Here is a 21025-nt window from a genome sequence, read left to right as displayed (position 1 = left end):
TAATGTGGTGGGGAATAGGGGGGCTGGACTGGGGCCCCACAAATTTGTCTTGCCCAGGGCCCCGCAAATGGAGTGAGGATAGTGATAAAATTGGGGTCTCACTTATGAAGCAGACAAATGTAATACATATCGTAGGTGTCTGACATGTTTACATTTACTTTAGCTAATGTCTACTTTATATTTGTGTGCACATTTTTTAAATGTATTATATTTTAAGCCTTTCTACAACTATGACATAAGGACAATTGCTGACACAATCATATGCACGTTCTCTGTTAATTAAGGAACATACTGATACACAAATGACAAGCTTTAATACACTACAGCATCATGCTAAGGTCCATATTTGGATGCTCCTGCAAGCTGGCTAAATTCTGAGACTAACAGATTTATGGTGTGTTCTGCTTTATGAAATGAGTAGGTTTCATTAATGTGACTTTCTAGTGGAAAAACTACATGCTCTGATTCTAAAGATCAAGATCATGACATTTTTGCATTAGTATCTGTCTCCATCATAAAAAATAAAAATAAAAATGTTAGTGCAGAAAAAAATAAGAACATTTTATTAATAAGAATGGGCATGCAGATTATTCACATAATTGTAATCCTTTACATTTGAATCCCCTCTGGCAGTTTAGGGGTTAAATAAAGGGCACTGGCAAAACATTTTAGCAAAAAGCAGTACTGACCTCTTAAAATACATATGTTATTGAAAGCCTAATCATTATAGGCACTGAATCGTAATCCATCTCGCTAAAATCAAATCAATACTGAAGTATCAGTAAGTCGCCTAAGATCAGTAGAACCACAGATGCTGCATTTGCATACCATGAGCACTTAAAGTGACAAGGATTGATAAGGCTGTAAGACATTACACATATAGAGGAATTAATAAAACATGCTGTGGCTTTTACTTCCTTTCCAATGCTATATCTGTATTTTGAATTAAATGGAAAACTACTGGAAATGGCTGTGACATAAACTGTACTTTAATATTTATTTTCTGGAGAGGTGGCTACTTTCTAGAAGGGATAAATCTAGGGGTGGATCTTTATAAAAAAATATCTATTGCAGTTATAAAAGGGCATCCACTGTATATTGTAAACTTTTTAGGAGGGGCCTTCACCTCTTAAATTGACTCCTTCACTACCGGGACTTTCAGGGAAAAACTTGCCCAAAGTACGGGAGAAATTTTTACATTTTTGCTATTACTCCATTTAAACAGAAATTGAGCCTTCTTTTTTTTTATTTACCTGTCAAAACTATATATATATTTGTTAAGTAGACAACACAAGGTATTGATCTAGGCACATTTTGGTATATTTCATGCCACCATTTCCCTGCCAAATGCGATCAAATTAAAAATAAAACTTTTTTTTTTACTTTTTCACAAACTTTGGGTTTCTCACTTAAAATTATTTACATACTGCTTGTGCAATCATGGCACAAATAGTTGTAAAAGCTTCTCTGGGATCCCCTTTGTTCAGAAATAAAAGACATATATGGCTTTGCCATTGCTTTTTGGTAATTAGAAGGCCGCTAATTGCAGCTGCGCATCATACTTCTATTATTACCGGCAGTGAAGCGGTTAATTAGGTATCTTCTTATAGGGTTCATTTTAGCTTTAGTGTAGAGATTACCCTCCCCCTGACCCTTCCCACCATCCCTACCTGATCAATCCAAAACTGCTCTCTTGCCTCCCTCACCCCCCACTAGTCACTCCCATCTTAGGTACCGGTAGACAGTCTGCCAATGTGAAAATTGAAGGCTTTTTTTTTTAATTATTTCTTTTTCTTTTTTATATATTTTCTGCTGTGTAGGATCCCCCTTACCCTCCATCCTCCCTAATCTCTCCCAAACAGCTCTCTAACCCTCCCCCTCTAACTAGTGCCGCCATCTTAGGTACTATAAAATGTTTTTTTTATTCAATTTTTTTACAGTTTCTGTAGTGTAGTGGTCCACCCTCCTCATTAGTTATGCCCCCCACACCCCTACCCCACATTTTTTTCTGTAGTTAAGTGCCCCTTCCCTCCGTTTATTTTTTATTTTCTGTGTGCAGGATTCTCCCACTCCCTCTTCCCCCCGCCCTTCCGCTGCTGGACCACACACCCGCTTCCCAGATTCCCTCCCACACCTACCGCGTCAGAGATAGACGAACAGAAAAAAACGCTAAAGACACCTGTAACTGTGAGTACATTAAGAAAGTTCATGTAAAAAGCGGATCACGCCAATCACAAAGCAGTACTCTATAACTTTATTTTTGCCGACTCCAAAAACTTGCCTAGTGACACACCCACACATAATCATTAACGAAGGACATAACAGCGAAGCTTAATAAGCAGTTCATTGTCGAGCATACAATTGCAGCAATAAAGACTTCCACTCTTTTAACACTTACCAGCTTAAGCAGTATACTGCTATTTCCAGGTTCTCTACAAAAAGACTTTCATCCTTTCAGTATTTTACTAAATTATTTTATGTAATCATTTATACGTTTAAGGCTGATACTATTGATGAAAATTGTTTGTATGTTTTTATTTTTACACTGAAATAAATATCACTAAACATTGCAAATATTCTTTGTGAATACTTTATTGTATCATAAATTGCGCCACATCTGATCCACAAATAATATCTGCAATCTTTACCTAGGCTCAAATATATCCAGACATATATAAATATATTAACTTGCTTATTCAATACATCTATGAGATTATAGCATATTACGGTATATTGATTCATCCGACTCATGTTTTTAGATTGGCCAACCTATTTGTTTTAACTATCTGTTTTAAATATTTGTTTTAACTAACAGTGATTTAGACTATATTTTTATTTCAAACTTTTAGATCTAACTGTTTGTATCTATATTGTGTTCAAAATAAACAGAATTTAATGATTCAAATTACATAGTAAGACTATCTTTCCATATCGGGTAATTAAGCAGTAGCACTTAAGATTCTTATCCTTCCCAGAATTTACCTATATTTAAAGTTTTTGAGATTACTTCTTTTAGACTCAATAGCTTTTACCCCCACACCACATAGTTTAATAACCCATCTCACCACTTCACTTGGGGTGGATGCCAGAGGATCGGCAGGGCGCATTCCTTGAACCCTCCAGGCAGGGGCAAAAAAAAAAAATAGTGAAGATGGGAGAATTACAATGCCCATCGTATATATGTGTGGTTCTGTGGTGTAGCGCATGCGCAGTGATTCAATTTTTGCTTAGACTTGTTCTCGGCCCCATAAGAATGCTGGACCACAACGATTGGAATGTGGTGACGCGCTGGATAATGCGGTGACGCAGTGGAGCGCATGTGTGGTGAAGGAATTTGCAGTCACACCGCTGAGTGGTGTCACCGGAAGTGACGCAGTCCAGGAAAATTTTTAAAACACTGGCATCAAAAAAAGGCATTCAAAACATTACAGTACAAAACACAAATTGAATGGATAGAAAGGTAAAAAAATTAAACGTTCATGGGTGCATTTCAATTCGAATATAAGCAGTTTTACAATATACTTCCATTAGCAAAGATGCTTTTAATAAAAGTTATTACTGTTTTTCTGCGGCATATGTACATATTCTTTAAGGTCCCATCCACTGGTATTTAAACACTATGCCTGGTCGGAGAGCTAGCGGTGGTGTGTCTTGCTTCTGAAGACGTCATTTGCGTCATAGAAGCCACTGCTTACTCTCTGAGAAGGTGCGGAGTTTGAATACTGGTGCACGGGCCCAGTATTGACATTTACTAAAAGCATTTTTTGGCTAATGGAAGTATATTGTAAAAATACTTATTTTTCAAAATAAAATGCACCCATGCACATTTCATTTTTGACCTTTCTATCCCTATAACAGAAAAAAACCTTGAAAACAGATAAAGAAAAATAATACAAACAACCTTCTTAGCGTTGAAATACTGAGATACCACAGCGAGACGATATACTGCACAAGGTCAATGCAGCCTTTATCAATTCTGCATGTTGGGCCTAAGTGTAAAAAAAAAAAAACAACCACACTTCCCCAGAAGGCCCAAGCGAGTCTCTCATCACATTCTGTTCTATCCAGTAACACTTATTTACTATAACTAAACAGACAGGCAAATACTTTATCAGTACAAATATTTACATAAATCAATTTGCAGTGTCGCAGTTATATTTTTTTTTGTTTTTACGGGTTTGTAGAGATTCTCATTTGATGTGCGAGTTACCGTGTATTGGGCCTTGTGTTACAGTAGATGTTAGTTAATGTAACGAACGCCCATTAACAAAATGTTAAAAAATCTAAGTGAAGCGAACTCCAGTGAATTTCGAACATGATGTCATCTTCACAGGGAGGCCTTTTAGAAATTACATGAGCATCAATGAATCTAGGCCAGTGTGGACCCCTATTCATGTACCCAGATATACAGAAATGAACAGTGCTTTACATAAATAAATCATAGTAATCTAACTCACAAAGTACAATTCTGTTAACTCTGCATTTGTGACTGAGATTGGTGCAATTTAAAGTAAAGATACTTTTAGTTAAAGGTCTACCAGTCAATACAGTAGATTTGCATAATCAACAAATGCAAGATAACAAGACAATGCAATAGCACTTAGTCTGAACTTCACATGAGTAGTACATTTTGTTTCTGACAATTTTAAAAGTTATGTCTTTTTCCACTCCCCCTGTACCATGTGACAGCCATCAGCCAATCACAAATGCATACACGTACCATGTGACAGCCATCAGACATTCACAAATGCATACACACTTATTCTTGCACATGCTCAGTAGGAGCTGGTGATTTAAAACGTTTAAATATAAAAAGACTGTGCACATTTAGTTAATGGAAGTAAATTGGAAAGTTGTTTAAAATGGCATGCTCTATCTGAATAATGAAAGTTTAATTTTGATTGAGTGTCCCTTTAATTAAAAGAAAGTAAAGCTAGGTAGGCTAACAGGAGTTTAGGTGTGTTCATTGCTATATTTATTGCTGTCAGATAGCTAAAGATATGTGCACACTCCTGAGCTGGGATTACTCTGAAAAAAGGATAGAGAACTAAGCAAAATTGATCATAGAAGTAAATTGGTAAGTTGTTTAAAATATCACGCTCTATCCAATCAATTTTAAAGGAAATGAAACTCAAAATGTCTCTTTCATCATTCAGACAGAGCATGCTATTTAAGCAACTTTGTAATTTACTTCTATTATCAATTTGTCTACGTTCTCCTGGTATCTTTTGTTGAAAAGTAGGGACATAAGCTTAGGAGCCCATTTCTGGAACACTATATGGCAACAGTTTTGCAAGAATGTTATCCATTTGCAAGAGCACTGGATGGCAGCACTGTTTCCTGCCATGTAGTGCTCCAGATGCCTACCTAGGTATCTCTTCAACACAGACTATCATGGGAACAAAACAAATCTGATAATTGAAGTAAACTCGAAACTTTTTTTAAAATGGTAAGCTCCATCTGAATCACAAAATAATTGTTGTGGATTTCATATCACTTTAAAGAAATAGTCAAGTTAAAATTAAACGTTCATGATTCAGATAGGGCAGGCAATTTTAAGCAACTTTCTAATTTACTCCTATTATCAATTTTTCTTTGTTCTCTTGGTATCTTTATTTGAAAAAGCAAGAATGTAAGCTTGGAAGTAGGCAATTTTTTGTTTCAGAACCTGGGTAGCACTTGCTGAGTGGTATCTAAATGTAGCCAACAATCAGCAAGTGCTACCCAGGTGCTGAACTAAGAATGGGCCGGCTCCTAAGCTTATATTTTTGCTTTTTCAAATAAAGATACCAAGAGAACAAAGAAAAATTGATAATAGGAGTAAATTAGAAAGTTGCTTAAAATTGCATGCTCTATCTGAATCATGGTAGTTTAATTTTGACAAGACTATCCCTTTAGAGGGATACTAAACCCAATTTTTTTTCCCTTTCATGATTCAGATAGAGCAGGCAATTTTAAGCAACTTTCTAATTGGCTCCTATTATCATTTTGTCTTCGTTCTCTTGGTATCTTTATTTGAAAAGCAAGAATGAAAGCTTAGGAGCCAGATCATTTTTGGTTCAGCACCTGGATTGCGCTTGCTGATTGGAGGCTAAATGTAGCCATTAATCAGCAAGCGCTACCCAGGATCCTGAACCAAAAATGGGCCGGCTTATAAGCTTAGATTCCTGCTTTTTCAAATAAAGATAGCAAGAGAACAAAGAAAAAATGATCATAGGAGTAAATTAGAAAGTTGCTTAAAATGCATGCTGTATCTGAATTATGAAAGAAAAATTTGGGGTATAGTATCCCTTTAAAGTGGTTTAGCACTGATTCAGCTTAGTTAATTAGTAAAAAATAATATTTAGCAGGTATTTAAATAAACATATATTCCTTTTTAATCTTTATCTAACAGCTAAATATAAATATATATTTAAATATACACAATAAAATTAACACATACACTACCTTATATGCTCACTGCTATTGCAAAGAATACTTTTCCTACCATGGATGTTGATGCAAAATTGATAATCCACCTTAAAAAAAACAAATAAGTACAGAGAATTTCAGGTAGGAGGGGTAAACAAAACCTCACAGATAAATTATCTAGAAGTATTAACCCAAGCCTGCCTAGGAGAAAGTGGAACAAGTACAACATTCAGATGTATTTTACAGCAAAAGGAAGTAAAATAAATAATGAATGTATATAGTATTGCAATAATGTTTTATTTTCAATAATGAAACATTGTATTCATTGTTAAAATGCCAAGTTTAAAGGGACACTGAACCCAATTTTTTTCTTTTGTGATTCAGATAGAGCATGCAATTTTAGGCAACGTTCTAATTTAATCATATTATCCATTTTTCTTTGTTCTCTTGCTATATTTATTTGAAGGAGAAGGCATCTAAGCTAAGGAGCCAGCCAATGTTTGGTTCAGCACTCTGGACAGCATTTATCCACCAATCAGCAAGGACAACCCAGGTTTGAACAAAAATGGGCCGGCTTTTAAACTTACTTTCTTGCTTTTTAAATAAAGATAGCAAAAGAATGAAGAAAAATTGATAATAGGAGTAAATTAGAAAGTTGCTTAAAATTGCATGCTCTATCTGAATCATGAAAGATAAAATTTGGGTTGTGTCCCTTTAAAGGTACTTTAATTGTAAAATGCTTCTATGCATATTTGAAATGCACTACTGCTTTTACGTTGCTTTAGGTTTAGTTTACAAATTTGTTTAAGAGCAAAGATAAAAACAAAAATAATTTTAAATTTTTGTCCTGTAAATTGTTCAACAAATTCTACAGGAAGAATGTTGTTGAACATAAAACCTGCAGCTAGATTTCATGTAATAGCGCTGTCCTTTGTATTGTTCATTTGCGTAGTGCAGTAGTAGTGTAGTAGCCCTTTAGTGCAGTATAGTTTAGTGTAGTGTAGCATAGTGTAGTAGTGTAATGTGGTGTTGTAGAAGTGTAGTGTAGTGTAGTGTAGTAGCCCTGTAGTGCAGTATACCTTAGTGTAGCATTAGTAGTAGTGTAGTACAGCATAGTGTAGTGTAGTTGTAGTGTAGTGCAGCATAGAGTTGTGTAGTTGTAGTGTAGTGAAGCATAGTGTAGTAGTAGTGTAGTACAGCATAGTGTAGTATAGTATTACTGTAGTGTGCCATGGTTACTCAAAATTCTGGTGCAAGTGAACAGATTTTGCATGAAACAGCATTAAGCGGTAAATTAACATGGTATATCTTCCTAATATGTGTTGTATTGACACATGAGGTAATTCAACCATCTGGGCTACAGATCATGTTCCAGGGATGCAGTAATAGATATGGAATGCGTACATATATCAGTGAGTGGCAGGACTATGTGCTGACAATGATTTAGCTCCACTGATTGCCTGTGTGTTTGTCCAAGGCAATCAAGGGGGTAATTCAGAGTAGTTTTGCTTTTTATGGCAAGGCATGAAGTTGTGGTCCTACAATGAATGTTGTATTGTATTTTTAATTGAAATATTTGGAAATGTATATACAAATAAAGGCTATTCTATACATAGAAAAAAAACAACTCTACCAGCCCCTTGTAACAAGACTTTTTTTATTTTCAAAAGACAAATACCCTACTGCCCACCCCATAGGCTACAGCGAGTGTGTGTGACTGCTGCTATGCATACACCCTATGGATCTAGGCTACATGCAGAGCTAAGTGTATGCATCCTGTTTACCTTGTCATGTGGTTGGTAAAGTAAGTTGGCTGTACCATCTATCTTATAAAAACAAAACAAAAATTGGCTACATTGGGCTGTCTGTGTGGGCAAGCAAGAGGCAGCTAGTGGGGTATAAAAACACATTTGTATAACTTTTCTGAAGGGCTGACAGTAAGTCTGAGAAGTCTGTGAGGGCCAGTAAAGTCAAAACTAAACTTTGACGTATATAGATAGATCATGCGATTTAAAAAAAAAATTTGCTTTGGTCTCTTGGTTTATTTTGTTGAAGAGTACAGGGGATCTCATAAAACTTCAGGAGCATGCACTTATCTTTGGCATTTTATGGCAATGTTTACAACTTCGTATAAAATTGCTTCAAACATTATTGTAAACACTGCTGCCAGAGAGTGCCAAAGATATGTGCACGCTCCTGAGGTATTTAGTTCACTTAGGCTTTCTCTGCAACAAACGATACAAGGAGTACAAAGCAGATTTGATAACAAAAATAAATTGGAACATTGTTAAAAATGAGTTTAAGTCTCAGAATATACTGCAAAATAATGTAAGAAACAATTATGCTTACTGTGCCTTTAATTGCTTATATATACTATGTATAAATAAAAATAACTTTATTGTCCCAGACAGTACAGTACAAATGGGGAGATCTAATCACTGTCACAATGTGGATTAGGTTTTTAACATTATGGTAGACCCGGAACATGTGCTGCTGTATAGATGCTTCAGCAAGTAAAGGCATAGGTAGATACTGCATCTTAGAACAAAGCATCCATTGTCATAACAGATAGTGCTGTCTAATATTAGACATAAATTGCTTAGATATCTATGAACACTTGCATGCCAGGAATTTATAAAACACAAATCTGATGCCAACAGTGAATTAGATGGTTATATGTTTAGAGCTTCCTCAGTTACGTAAACTGGGCAAAGTACAAACTGGACATTATTTTCTAAACAAAATTGTTTAGCCAGACTTAAATATTAGCAGTCATAAGAAAACAAACATTTTATTCTTTATAAAGCAGCAGATTGTGTTAAAATACAGCATGTGGTAGTCAGAGTTACGTTTTTCAGGCATGTTTTATTATTCCTCATTAATTTCACGCCATAAACAAATGATCAGATGCTGCCAAGTAAGTCCTCACACATTCTTTAAAAATGTGACACAGAACCAAACAATGGGGTCTATTGGGAGCTAGCTGAACACATCATGTGAGTCAATGACATGAGGCATATGTGTGTAGCCACAAATCAGCAGCTCCTGAGTCCACCTAAATATATCCTTTTCAGCAAAGGATAGCAAGAAAACAAAGCATATTAGATAACAGAACTGGAAAGTTGTTCTATCTGGTTCATGAAAGAAAAAATGTGGGTTTTATGTCCCTTTAAGTAAAATCATGAAAACTTATTGGAAATATTTTTTTCTTAGGATTTTGCAATATTCAGATGTTCATATTATATTTATATACACATTTTATAGTATAAATGTTCCACTAAACATTTTTATGAAAACAAAAAGTACAATAATAAAATACCCAGATGTGCTATATTATGTTACTGTTTTTACTACTGTATACCTCTTACTTTGTGGTTAACCCTTCAGAGGGGTTAACCCCATAGTTAAAATTTGCTTAGTAGGGGCAATACATTGCCACTCATAAGCAGGACGCGGATGCTGATCCAATCAGGAGCAACATATGTGAATAGCCACCAATGAGTGCCTAGTTCAGGAGAGGATGTGTACTGACACTCTAGAGTTATGTTTAACCCCTTTGTTGCGGTTAAGCACATAGTAAGAGACACACAGTAGTCAATAATAAAATGCTCTGGAGCATTAAAGAATGTTAGTTTTGGACTCGTATGTCCATTTCATTTGAATAAACTATGTTTATTAAAATGTGAACCAAGTACATGTGATAATTTAACCATTTAAAAAACTAAGAATGTAAAAAATTTCAAGTAGGCCATCTTGCTGAATTAGAAAACATAAAAAAATGGCGAAGAAGTGTTTTTTGCTGCATTAGAATAGAGCAGGAGAGGGACATGAAATCCTAAATTATTCTTTTATGATTCTGATAGAAAGTACAATTTTTCCATTCACTTCTATTATCTCATTTGTTTCGTTCTTTTGGTATCCTTTGTTAAATTAAAAATCATACCTAAGTAGATTTGAGAAGCAGCAACGCACTACTAGGAGCTAACTGCTGCTTGGTGGCTACACATATACGCATTTTTTCATTGGTTCACCTCACGTGTTTAGCTAGCTCACAGTAGTGCATTGCTTCTACTTTAAAGGAATACTAAACCCATATATTTTTTTCCGGATTCAGATAGAGCATGCAATTTTAAGCAACGTACTAATTTACTCCTAATATCAAATTTTCTTAGTCTCTTGCTATCTTTATTTGAAAAAGCAGGAATCTAAGCTAAGGAGACGGACAATTTTTGGTTCAGAACCTGGGTAGCACAGGCTGATTGGTGGCTAAATGTACCCACCAATCAGCAAGTGCTATCCACGGTGCTGAACTAAAAATGGGCCGGCTTCTTAGAGTAGATTCCTGCTTTTTCAAATAAAGATAGCAAGAGAACAAGAAAAATTGATAATAGGAGTAAATTAAAAAGTTGCTTAAAATTGCATGCTCTATCTGAATCATTAAAGAAGAAAAAAATGGTTTTAGTATCCCTTTAACACAGGATATTAAGAGAATGGAGCACATTTGATTAAAAAAGTGGGTTTCATGCCCCCTTTATGCAAAGTGTCTAACAAGTTAGAAAGCTTTAGTGAACAAGAAATTAATAGTAAGAGTATTTCAAACAGATTGGAATATATACAATTGTGTGAAGCAAAAATACAAAGGAAGGAAAATGTGATATGAGATCTTAGAATAACTCGTTTACTGCAGCTGTTACATACTGCTCAATCCCTTAGGGTCCGCAGGCATTCCTAGAGCTGTCCAGTAAGACAGTAGGCGAGATTCATCAGCAGCCTCTCCAGTTACACTAACCGAGTCTCTGGAATCATTTTACTAATGAATGGAGAACAGAGTAAACTCTAGTGAGATATTACTTAGGAATTAGACTAGTGAATTAGTTCATGTAACCCCATACATGTTCTGGTATTCTAATTAACCATTTAGAATACGTTCTCGGTTTCAATGGATAATCTCTATCATTTAACAAAGGAATTAAAACATATTGTCTCACTGTAGAATGTCTAAGAGAGTGAGTCAGGAATGAACTGCATCCTTCACGATCCCTTATTGTATTAACGTATTCCCACAGCATCACATCATCAGCTACTGCATCAGATGCAACATCAATAGGCAGCTAGGGCATACATCTTAATATGGTGCACTGTTTAACAAAAAATGAAATGCAATGGAGCTAAAATAAAACTGAATTTAAAGCTGCTTTCCAGTAATTACAGAGTACTTACGTTTGCAGTCCAGCACTGATGACTCGAGCAGTAATGAGCCAATTTTAAATGCACTAGTTTTCCCATGTATAGAGTGTATTCTCCCGGTGCTTGAGGGTATCTTTATCTCGTCCCTACTGTACAGTCAGCAGCTTTCTCATATACACTGCTGCAAGGCTTGTGCAGCAACACCAACGTATCCAAACAAGTTCAATGCAGCAGACGATATAGCTCCCCCTTCTCGCAGTACCCTTAAAGATACATTATGCATTTCATCAACGAAATAAATACTTAGCTATAATAAATAAGAATATTTTAATATCCAATAAGCATGTACATATAGAGGTGCAAAACTAAAAAAAGTCTAGTTCAGAATGTGAAGACGTCACTTAGAACTGTTGCATTAGCTGAGCTCTAAAAAAAGAAAGTGTGGGCATCGCGCATGCGCAATTGACAGAAAACAACACCAATGGTGCCTTATCTGCTGGCATTGCGCTTGCTCAGTTGAGCGCACCTTTTACTGATACTATACTAGTAGGCTGCTTTATTCCGTAAAATAACTGTACTAAGAACATTGTAATACAATAAAGTCTAAACTATATACTTCACGTTGTATTGTTTTAATATATTTACTGTGATTTATTAAATACATCGATCAACTGGGTTGCTTCTTTGAGTTGTATTATATTATGCTGTAAGGACGGTTTAATTCCAATTAGTTTTGTCCTACATTTAATTATGACCCACATTGATTTTCCCAGTAGTATTATAGTTACTGCATGAAAAGGAACCGAAATATTTCATTTTATGTCATTAATTTGTGAAGTAATGTAAGTTGGGTTGGCCGATGTAAGTACCAGGAAAATACATGAGGAGAGGAGGGCTTAAAGGGACACTGTACCCAAAAAAATTATTTCATGATTCAGACTGAGCATGACATTTTAAGCAACTTTCTAATTTACTCCTATTATCAAATTTTCTTCATTCTCTTGGTATCTTTCTTTAAAATGCAAGAATGTAAGTTTATATGCCGGACCATTTTTGGTGAACAACCTGGGTTGTCCTTGCTGATTGGTGGATAAATTCATCCACCAATAAAAAATTGCTGTCCAGAGTACTGAACCCAAAAAAAGCATAGATGCCTTCTTTTTCAAATAAAGATAGCAAGAGAACAAAGAAAAATTGATAATAGGAGTAAATTACAAAGTTGCTTAAAATTACATGCTCTTTCTGAATTACAAAACAACATTTTTGGGTTCAGTGTCCCTTTAAGGGGCAAATACCTTCCTCCAGTCCCCACCTAGGAAACGTTTAGTCTTATACATTATTTATGTTAGGAAATAACACTGTCATTAAAGGACCACTAAACACAGTATAATGATATAATCAGTGAATGCATAATAAAAAAAAAGACAATGCAAGCATTTAGTTTGAATTTCAAATGTGTAGTATATTTCTTTCTGGCAAACTTTAAAGTTAGTTCTATTTTCCCTCCCACTTCATTATGTGGCAGCCATCAGCCAATCACAAAATGTATTACTTATACATATATTCTGTAAATCTTACACATGCTCAGTAGGTGCTGGTGCCTCAGAAAGTGTGCATACAAAAAGACTGCTCACATTTAGATAATGGAAGTGAATTGGAAAGTTGTTTAAAATTGTGTGTTCTATCTTAATAATGAAAGTTTAATTTTTACTTGAGTGTCCCTTTAAAGGACCAGTAAACATAGTAGATTTGCATAATCAACAAATGCAAGATAACAAGACAATACAATAGCATTTATTCTGAATTTCAAAAGAGTAGTAGATTTTTTCTAACAAATTTCAAAGTTATGTATATTTCCACTTCCCCTGTACCATGTGATCGCAATCAACCAGTAAAAAACAGGGATCCACAGGAATAAGCCAATCACAAATGCATATACGTATAGTCTGTGACTTCTTGCACATGCTCAGTAGGAGCTGGTGACTCAAAAAGTGTAAATATAAAAGACCACATTTTTTTAATGGAAGTAAATTGGAAAGTTGTTTAAAATTACATGCTGTATCTGAATAATGAAAATTTTATTTAACCTGAGTGTCCCTTTAACTTAGCTCCTGTGACCCCTTGAGGTAGGGGTTGTCAATGTCCTGTATCCAAACCAGTCTAGTATTTTAATTACCTGAACAATAAAATTGGTGTATAAAAAACATAATTTATGCTTACCTGATAAATTCCTTTCTTCTGTTGTGTGATCAGTCCACGGGTCATCATTACTTCTGGGATATAACTCCTCCCCAACAGGAAATGCAAGAGGATTCACCCAGCAGAGCTGCATATAGCTCCTCCCCTCTACGTCACTCCCAGTCATTCGACCAAGAATCAACGAGAAAGGAGAAACCAAGGGTGAAGTGGTGACTGGAGTATAATTTAAAAGATATTTACCTGCCTTAAAACAGGGCGGGCCGTGGACTGATCACACAACAGAAGAAAGGAATTTATCAGGTAAGCATAAATTATGTTTTCTTCTGTTATGTGTGATCAGTCCACGGGTCATCATTACTTCTGGGATACCAATACCAAAGCAAAAGTACACGGATGACGGGAGGGATAGGCAGGCTCATTATACAGAAGGAACCACTGCCTGAAGAACCTTTCTCCCAAAAATAGCCTCCGAAGAAGCAAAAGTGTCAAATTTGGAAAATTTGGAAAAAGTATGAAGCGAAGACCAAGTTGCAGCCTTGCAAATCTGTTCAACAGAGGCCTCATTCTTAAAGGCCCAAGTGGAAGCTACAGCTCTAGTGGAATGAGCTGTAATTCTTTCAGGAGGCTGCTGTCCAGCAGTCTCATAGGCTAAACGTATTATGCTACGAAGCCAAAAAGAGAGAGAGGTAGCAGAAGCTTTTTGACCTCTCCTCTGTCCAGAATAAACGACAAACAGGGAAGAAGTTTGGCGAAAATCTTTAGTTGCCTGCAAGTAGAACTTGAGGGCACGAACTACATCCAGATTGTGTAGAAGACGTTCCTTCTTTGAAGAAGGATTTGGACACAAGGATGGAACAACAATCTCTTGATTGATATTCCTGTTAGTGACTACCTTAGGTAAGAACCCAGGTTTAGTACGCAGAACTACCTTGTCTGAGTGAAAGATCAGATAAGGAGAATCACAATGTAAGGCTGATAACTCAGAGACTCTTCGAGCCGAGGAAATAGCCATTAAAAACAGAACTTTCCAAGATAACAATTTTATATCAATGGAATGAAGGGGTTCAAACGGAACACCCTGAAAAACATTAAGAACTAAGTTTAAACTCCATGGCGGAGCAACAGCTTTAAACACAGGCTTGATCCTAGCTAAAGCCTGACAAAAGGCCTGGACGTCTGGATTTTCTGACAGACGCCTGTGTAACAAGATGGACAGAGCTGAGATCTGTCCCTTTAATGAGCTAGCCGATAAACCCTTTTCTAAACCTTCTTGTAGAAAGGACATTATCCTAGGAATCCTAACCTTACTCCAGGAGTAACCTTTGGATTCGCACCAGTATAGGTATTTACGCCATATCTTATGGTAAATCCTTCTGGTAACAGGCTTCCTAGCCTGTATCAGGGTATCAATAACCGACTCAGAAAAACCACGTTTTGATAAAATCAAGCGTTCAATTTCCAAGCAGTCAGCTTCAGAGAAGTTAGATTTTGATGTTTGAATGGACCCTGTATCAGAAGGTCCTGTCTTAGAGGTAGAGACCAAGGCGGACAGGATGACATGTCCACTAGATCTGCATACCAAGTCCTGCGTGGCCATGCAGGCGCTATTAGAATCACTGATGCTCTCTCCTGTTTGATTTTGGCAATCAATCGAGGAAGCAGCGGGAAGGGTGGAAACACATAAGCCATCCCGAAGTTCCAAGGTGCTGTCAAAGCATCTATCAGAACCGCTCCCGGATCCCTGGATCTGGACCCGTAGTGAGGAAGTTTGGCGTTCTGGCGAGACGCCATGAGATCTATCTCTGGTTTGCCCCAACGTCGAAGTATTTGGGCAAAGACCTCCGGATGAAGTTCCCACTCCCCCGGATGAAAAGTCTGGCGACTCAAGAAATCCGCCTCCCAGTTCTCCACTCCCGGGATGTGGATTGCTGACAGGTGGCAAGAGTGAGACTCTGCCCAGCGAATTATCTTTGATACTTCCATCATTGCTAGGGAGCTTCTTGTCCCTCCTTGATGGTTGATGTAAGCTACAGTCGTGATGTTGTCCGACTGAAACCTGATGAACCCCCGAGTTTTTAACTGGGGCCAAGCCAGAAGGGCATGGAGAACTGCTCTCAATTCCAGAATGTTTATTGGCAGGAGACTTTCCTCCTGATTCCATTGTCCCTGAGCCTTCAGAGAATTCCAGACAGCGCCCCAACCTAGTAGGCTGGCGTCTGTTGTTACAATTGTCCAGTCCGGCCTGCTGAATGGCATCCCCCTGGACAGATGTGGCCGAGAAAGCCACCATAGAAGAGAGTTTCTGGTCTCTTGATCCAGATTCAGAGTAGGGGACAAGTCTGAGTAATCCCCATTCCACTGACTCAGGATGCACAATTGCAGCGGTCTGAGATGTAGACGTGCAAAGGGAACTATGTCCATTGCTGCTACCATTAAGCCGATCACCTCCATGCATTGAGCTACTGACGGGAGTTGAATGGAATGAAGGACACGGCATGCATTTAGAAGCTTTGTTAATCTGTCTTCTGTCAGATAAATCTTCATTTCTACAGAATCTATAAGAGTCCCCAAGAATGGAACTCTTGTGAGAGGAAAAAGAGAACTCTTCTTTTCGTTCACTTTCCATCCATGCGACCTTAGAAATGCCAGAACTAACTCTGTATGAGACTTGGCAGTTTGAAAGCTTGAAGCTTGTATCAGAATGTCGTCTAGGTACGGAGCTACCGAAATTCCTCGCGGTCTTAGTACCGCCAGAAGGGCACCCAGAACCTTTGTGAAGATTCTTGGAGCCGTAGCCAATCCGAATGGAAGAGCTACAAACTGGTAATGCCTGTCTAAGAAGGCAAACCTTAGATACCGGTAATGATCTTTGTGAATCGGTATGTGAAGGTAAGCATCCTTTAAATCCACTGTGGTCATGTACTGACCCTTTTGGATCATGGGTAAGATTGTCCGAATAGTTTCCATTTTGAACGATGGAACTCTTAGGAATTTGTTTAGGATCTTTAAATCCAAGATTGGCCTGAAAGTTCCCTCTTTTTTGGGAACCACAAACAGGTTTGAGTAAAACCCTTGTCCTTGTTCCGACCGCGGAACCGGATGGATCACTCCCATTAATAACAGATCTTGTACACAGCGTAGAAACGCTTCTTTCTTTATCTGGTTTGTTGACAACCTTGACAGATGAAATCTCCCTCTTGGGGGAGAGAATTTGAAGTCTAGAAGGTATCCCTGAGATATGATCTCTAGCGCCCAGGGATCCTGAACATCTCTTGCCCAAGCCTGGGCGAAGAGAGAGAGTCTGCCCCCCACTAGATCCGGTCCCGGAGCGGGGGCCCTCGGTTCATGCTGTCTTTGGGGCAGCAGCAGGTTTCCTGGCCTGCTTGCCCTTGTTCCAGGACTGGTTAGGTTTCCAGCCTTGTCTGTAACGAGCAACAGCTCCTTCCTGTTTTGGTGCAGTGGAAGTTGATGCTGCTCCTGTTTTGAAATTCCGAAAGGGACGAAAATTAGACTGTCTAGCCTTAGCTTTGGCTTTGTCTTGAGGCAGGGCGTGGCCCTTACCTCCTGTAATGTCAGCGATAATTTCTTTCAAACCGGGCCCAAATAAAGTTTGCCCCTTGAAAGGTATATTAAGTAATTTGGACTTAGAAGTTACATCAGCTGACCAGGATTTTAGCCACAGCGCTCTACGTGCCTGAATGGCGAATCCTGAGTTCTTAGCCGTAAGTTTGGTTAAATGTACTACGGCCTCCGAAATGAATGAATTAGCTAGTTTAAGGACTCTAAGCCTGTCCGTAATGTCGTCCAGCGTAGTTGAACTAAGGTTCTCTTCCAGAGACTCAATCCAAAATGCTGCCGCAGCCGTAATCGGCGCGATGCATGCAAGGGGTTGCAATATAAAACCTTGTTGAACAAACATTTTCTTAAGGTAACCCTCTAATTTTTTATCCATTGTATCTGAAAAAGCACAGCTATCCTCCACCGGGATAGTGGTACGCTTAGCTAAAGTAGAAACTGCTCCCTCCACCTTAGGGACCGTTTGCCATAAGTTCCGTGTGGTGGCGTCTATTGGAAACATCTTTCTAAATATTGGAGGGGGTGAGAACGGCACACCGGGTCTATCCCACTCCTTAGTAACAATTTCAGTTAGTCTCTTAGGTATAGGAAAAACGTCAGTACTCGCCGGGTACCGCAAAGTATTTATCCAACCTACACAATTTCTCTGGTATTGCAACAGTGTTACAATCATTAAGAGCCGCTAAAACCTCCCCTAGTAATACACGGAGGTTTTCCAATTTAAATTTAAAATTTGAAATATCTGAATCCAATCTGTTTGGATCAGAACCGTCACCCACAGAATGAAGCTCTCCGTCCTCATGCTCTGCAAGCTGTGACGCAGTATCAGACATGGCCCTAGTATTATCAGCGCACTCTGTTCTCACCCCAGAGTGATCACGCTTGCCTCTTAGTTCTGGTAATTTAGCCAAAACTTCAGTCATAACAGTAGCCATATCTTGTAATGTTATCTGTAATGGCCGCCCAGATGTACTAGGCGCCATAATATCACGCACCTCCCGGGCGGGAGATGCAGGTACTGCCACGTGAGGCGAGTTAGTCGGCATAACTCTCCCCTCGCTGTTTGGTGAAATTTGTTCAAATTGTACAGATTGGCTTTTATTTAAAGTAGCATCAATACAGTTAGTACATAAATTTCTATTGGGCTCCACCTTGGCATTGGAACAAATGACACAGGTATCTTCCTCTGAGTCAGACATGTTTAACACACTAGCAATAAACTTGCAACTTGGTTACAATCTTATTTAACAAAAACGTACTGTGCCTCAAAGAAGCACTAAACGATTAAATGACAGTTGAAATAATGAACTGAAAAACAGTTATAGTCTCAATCCTTAAAAACAACACAACTTTTAGCAAAGGTTTGTTCCCATTAGTAAATTAACAATAATTAAATTTGAAAATAAAAATTACAGAGCAACGTTTTTAATCACAGTCAATATATAAGTCTCACAGCTCTGCTGAGAGAATCTACCTCCCTCCAAAGAAGTTTGAAGACCCCTGAGTTCTGTTAGAGATGAACCGGATCATGCAGTAAATACAAGAGTAACTGACTGGAAATTTTTGATGCGTAGCAAAGAGCGCCAAAAACGGCCCCTCCCCCTCACACACAGCAGTGAGAGAGAAACGAAACTGTCACAATTAAAACAAGCAACTGCCAAGTGGAAAAATAATGCCCAAATATTTATTCACTCAGTACCTCAGAAAATGCAAACGATTCTACATTCCAGCAAAAACGTTTAACATGATAAATACCTATTAAAAGGTTTAGTGTACTTTTAACAGAGTAATTCCGGTGAAATACCATCCCCAGAATACTGAAGTGTAGAGTATACATACATGTCATTATAACGGTATGGCAGGATTTTCTCATCAATTCCATTCAGAAAATAAAAACTGCTACATACCTCAATGCAGATTCATCTGCCCGCTGTCCCCTGATCTGAAGCTTTTACCTCCCTCAGATGGCCGAGAAACAGCAATATGATCTTAACTACTCCGGTTAAAATCATAGTAAAAACTCTGGTAGATTCTTCTTCAAACTCTGCCAGAGAGGCAACAACACGCTCCGGTGCTATTGTAAAATAACAAACTTTTGATTGAAGTTATAAAAACTAAGTATAATCACCATAGTCCTCTCACACATCCTATCTAGTCGTTGGGTGCAAGAGAATGACTGGGAGTGACGTAGAGGGGAGGAGCTATATGCAGCTCTGCTGGGTGAATCCTCTTGCATTTCCTGTTGGGGAGGAGTTATATCCCAGAAGTAATGATGACCCGTGGACTGATCACACATAACAGAAGAAAATAGAACACCAAACTTTTGCGTCTCATTTTACATATAATAGCTGTCAGCGGCTGTATGCAATGGTCTACAGTTTCATGAGGGCATATATAAATTTCATGGGCTGCAGACAACTGGTTCTGACCTTAAGTCATAAGTATGCTTCCAGTTTATAGGGATTACAGTGCGGTTGTCCAATATTGGCATATAGCTAACCGAAGCTGCAGACCTTGGGATCTAGTTTGATGACTGATGTGGGCAATATAGCTGAAAAAAAACAGGAATATTTAGCAAAGAGCTAAGCAGTATAAAGCTATAGCTCTCAATGGCTAATGGTTGCTAGATAGGAAAACAAAAGCAAAAAACTTTATTTACACATAATCCGTTGTTATCATTTAAAGTGATGGTAAACTCTCCCCTTTTTAAAATCAGATCAGATGGAGTTTAATTAATCAGTTGTAAAGAGGATGTGCTATAACTTGCTTTTTAATATAGATATAAAATTCATATATACCCATCGCTCTGCCGCCCACTTCAAAAGTAAATTTTTCTGTGACGGTTTGAATTGTTGTCCAACCAGCGCTCTCCCCATATGGCACTTTTGTTGTAGCTAGAGCACTGATTGGAGAACAATTGTAACCATTAGCTCACAGAAAAATTGACTTTTGAAGTGGGCGACGGAGCACGGGGTATTTTAATTTTATATCTATATTAAAAAGCAAAGTTATGGCACATCTTCATTACAACTAATTAATTAAACTCTGTGTAAAATATCACTAACATTACAGATCTGATTTTAAAAATAGGAAAGTTTACCATCATTTTAAAGGGACACTGAACCCAAATTTTTTCTTTCGTGATTCAGATAGAGCATGGCATTTTAAGCAACTTTCTAATTTACTCCTATTATCAAATGTTCTTTATTCTTTTGGTATCTTTATTTGAAATGCAAGAATGTGAGTTTAGATGCCGGCCCATTTTTGGTGTACAACCTAGGTAGTCCTTGCTTATTGGTGGATAAATTCATCCACCAATCAAAAACTGCTGTCCAGAGTTCTGAACCAAGAAAAAAGCTTAGATGCCTTCTTTATCATATAAAGATAGCAAGAGAACGAAGAATCATTGATAATAGGAGTAAATTAGAAAGTTGCTTAAAATTGCATGCTCTATCTGAATCACAAAAGAAAAAATTTGGGTTCAGTGTCCCTTTAAGAATTGGGAGTGCTAAATTGTCTCTGTGGTTATTTCTTGGAGAGTGTAAGAGTGGCAGTTTTCTATTGAGTTAAATAATAAGTTCACAGTAATAAATGTGGGAGAACTTTGAAACAATCCCTCCGTCTCAGCCACAAATAAATCTGTATATCTATA

At 37.6% G+C, this 21025-nt stretch overlaps 1 protein-coding gene across 3 annotated transcripts in view; it reads right to left on the bottom strand.

Annotated features, from left to right (window-relative positions):
- The window catches only part of SACS (sacsin molecular chaperone), a 290289-nt gene extending 278283 nt beyond the window's left edge, over window positions 1-12006 (bottom strand). For 2 of the 3 annotated variants that reach the window (XM_053708507.1, XM_053708510.1), the window contains exon 1: window positions 11632-12006. The gene's annotated coding sequence lies outside the window, so the exon portion shown is untranslated. Of the gene's footprint in view, window positions 1-6447; window positions 6519-11631 lie in introns of all 3 variants that reach the window. The other variant, XM_053708508.1, reaches the window with a different exon arrangement.
- Window positions 12007-21025: the final 9019 nt, after the last annotated feature.

This window comes from Bombina bombina, chromosome 3 (genome assembly GCF_027579735.1).
Source record: "Bombina bombina isolate aBomBom1 chromosome 3, aBomBom1.pri, whole genome shotgun sequence".
In the NCBI taxonomy this organism is placed as follows: Eukaryota; Metazoa; Chordata; class Amphibia; order Anura; family Bombinatoridae; genus Bombina; species Bombina bombina.
This window is presented reverse-complemented; position numbering and strand designations above follow the sequence as displayed.